This window comes from Magnolia sinica, chromosome 18 (genome assembly GCF_029962835.1).
Source record: "Magnolia sinica isolate HGM2019 chromosome 18, MsV1, whole genome shotgun sequence".
In the NCBI taxonomy this organism is placed as follows: Eukaryota; Viridiplantae; Streptophyta; class Magnoliopsida; order Magnoliales; family Magnoliaceae; genus Magnolia; species Magnolia sinica.
In genome coordinates, this window is record NC_080590.1 from 38,588,029 (window position 1) to 38,591,521 (window position 3,493).

Consider the following 3,493-nt stretch of genomic DNA (forward strand, 5'->3'; position numbering starts at 1 on the left):
CAGATGGACGGCTGGATGTATAATACTGGCGTCAAGGGGCCCACCGTCCCTAGTAGATGGATAGCGTGGCTATAAGATACATATATCTAGGTGGACCCCACATGAATGGACGGTGTGGGTGTAAAAATACATCAAGGAAGGTCTCACTTGTCCGGGATGGACAGATGGCTGGGATACATCCCATGCCTCATGTGGGTATCACACTATCCAGATGGACGGTGATGATACAAGATATATGCATCAAGAGGGTCACACCGACATGTGTAGGGTGGCCATGTCCTGGATGGATAGTATGAAAACACATACAGGTGGTGAGGTAAGCACACACAGTAGGGTGAAATCCACCGTCCAGATGGACGGCGAATAAAACATATACATTACGGTGGCCCCCACTGTCCATGTATTGGATGGTGGGACGCAATCCATACATCAGTGGACCCCACATGGTGGAGGTGGGCCACCCCACATTGCTCAGTATATATATAAATATTATATTATATTATATTATTATATATAAATATATATCATGTATTTAACGTCCAGACGTCTTTTTTTTTTTACGGACGGTTTGGACATGGATTGCATACATCAATGTGGGCCCCATCTCCACACGTGCAGCATGTGTGGAGTGGGTCCCACCTTATGGATGTTGTAGATATAATACATGTCTCATGATAGGGCCCACATACCTTGCTGACGTCAATACAGTCTGCTAGCCTAGCAGATAAATGGTCTGGATAAAACACATTAAAGGTGGGTTCAGGTGGCGTGGATAAATAAATCAAGGTGGACCCCATCTCATCTGAAAAATGGACGAATGGTTTGGATGAAACACAGACATCATGATGACACCCATAGAACTGCTGAGTATAGCAGCTATATAGCTAGTGTAAGGTATACTAGCCATTCCATTTCCACAAAATGGGTCCCACGTGGGGCCCATCTAATCTATTGATAAGGTCATGTAGACCTAGATGAAGAGGGAAAACAAATTTCATGATGATCCAAAACTTCTGGGACACCCAAAAAGGGTTGTAATGACAGACGTTCAATCCCACTATTTCCTGCGACGTGGACCACTTGAGTTATGTACACGGTTGATTTTTGGGGTGGCCCGCTGCCCTAAGGGGGGCCCACCAAATGCAAGGTGTTGATGCCAAACACACATCATGGTGGGGCCCACGGCTGGGACCCACGGTCCCTGCCCATTTCCGCCCACACAGCAGGATGCTACCGGCGTCCTCTGACGGTTAGCAGCAGCAACAGCTGCTACTGCCTTAATTTTTTTTTAAAAATAGATTTTTTTGAGATTTTTTCATGGTAGGGTCCGCACCAGAGAATTCACCCCACCCATTAGATTCTACAATTCATAACAGATCCATCGAGCCTAATATTGAGCATGTTTCGGTGTATAGAAACATCGGATTGGGATTCAACAGTAGAAAACACTGTTTTCTAGGAAATGACCTGCCAGATAATCGGATTGGCTCCATTTTTCGGCTCAACGCCTAAAATGAGCTGAGGAATGGGATGGATGGCATGGATAAGGTTTATACATCAAGGTGGGGCCTGTATGAGTAGTCCACTCAAAAGTTTAGAGTGATACTTATATTTATTTTATTTTTTTTGGGTTAGTACACCCACTATCTTTCACACTTCACTCGTCCCATGTCCAGCGTACCTGGACGCTGGACGGACGGCATGGTTATTTCATTAAGGTGGGTCCCACATGAACGTGGCCTACCTGATTTAAATCAATTTGATACTTGTATTTTTCACCACCATAAGGTAGGGTCCACATGACTTGGACGGTCTAGATAAGAAATACATCAAGGTGGGGACCATCCGAGTGGGCCACACATCACACAAAAATGAAAGAGAGAGAGAGAGGGAGAGAGAGAGAGAGAGAGAGAGAGAGAGAGAGAGAGAGAAGCACCCACATCAAGATCTTCCTCTTCGACTTCTACCATTATGCTCCAACGCCCTTATGAAGCTTCCTCAACGGTGGCGATGACGATATAAAAGTTGGATTGGTGAGTATCTAAGGTGGAAGATGGTTGGATTTTTGGGATGGGTTGGACGTCCATGGTTCTTGTGAAGAAGAATGAGGAAGAAAGAGGGAAGGAGAGAGATAAGAGAGAGAGAGAGAAGTTATGGCTTGAATTAATGATGTAAGGTCATCATTAATTGCTTAGTAAGGGAGGGTTTTGACTTTTGGAAAAAGGAAAGGAAATGATTACCTAACACATCACCCCATGATGGCTTAGAAAATCGTGCCATTACAATTGGTGGGTCCCACAACGTGCAGTCTACAGTTATTACAATGCACGGGCCACAAGTTATGATCTAAGTGTCACATTGACGCACGAGACGCGGCGTTGGAATCGCGGTGACAATGCGGTCATGACGGTACAAGTTTCGAGTCGAGCCAAGTCAGATATACTGGACACGATTCAAGATCACGCGTAAATGCTGATAATAGATTGTGGGTCGCCTAATTTCGACCGGTAGGACCGCGGAAGCCTACGAAACGATACAGTATAGGATACGGGTCTTATAATGATGCCCTTCATAAGAGAAATCTTTAAGAAGATGTGATCTCCAACTGCAAACTCTAGATCTCTTCTGTGATTGTGTTCATAACTCTTCTAACGACTTTGGGCTGCGCACAAATGGTTTCTAATGATAAAAATCTTCTCTGTGGTCTCTTACAGAATCTCTGGTCTAAGAGAATTACCTTCTCCAACTTCTGCCCAACAATTTGGAGATCTACAATGCCTCTTATACAAAGCCTCATATGGTGCCATGTTGATACTCGTCTGATAGTTATTATTATAAGTGAACTTTATCAATGGTAAATGGTCATCCTAACTCCCTTTGAAATTGTCACTCCCCAGACTTGGTAACAGGACTCACAAGGAACCCGATGGCCGGTTCTGGCCGTAATAGCCTCCCTAGTACCCCATTCTCGGCTCCTGAGATATGTTCCAATCTTGAGATCCTAAAAGGAGGATTTTCATAATAGTATAATCATTTTCGATGTGAGCATCCCCAAGATCACAACAAGTACATCTGGAAATAACAAAGTATACACATAACAAAATCTACTAAGAATTTGAACTTTCACAAGTTTACATCAGGTTCAAAAGAACACCCATAATGTAATAGGAAAAGAGAGAGAAATCCGCAACACTGGGGCCCTCAAGCTCGACTTTACTCCACACTCTACTGTTACGACACCTACCTAGAGTCTCCTGCATGCACCAATCGTACATAAGCTTATAGAAGCTTCGAGGGTAGTGTAAGTGTGTGATAATAGTGCACAAAAGAATAGTAGGAAGTACAAGGAAAGAAACATGTTCAATGAGAATACCACTAGCCTTACCAAGGCTTATCATGAATACCATGCAATGGGTACTGAGCGCCATACCAAGGCGATGCATGAAAGGCTTATATGGCCAATGCTAATGCGATGCAAGTAATGCCAGTGCTC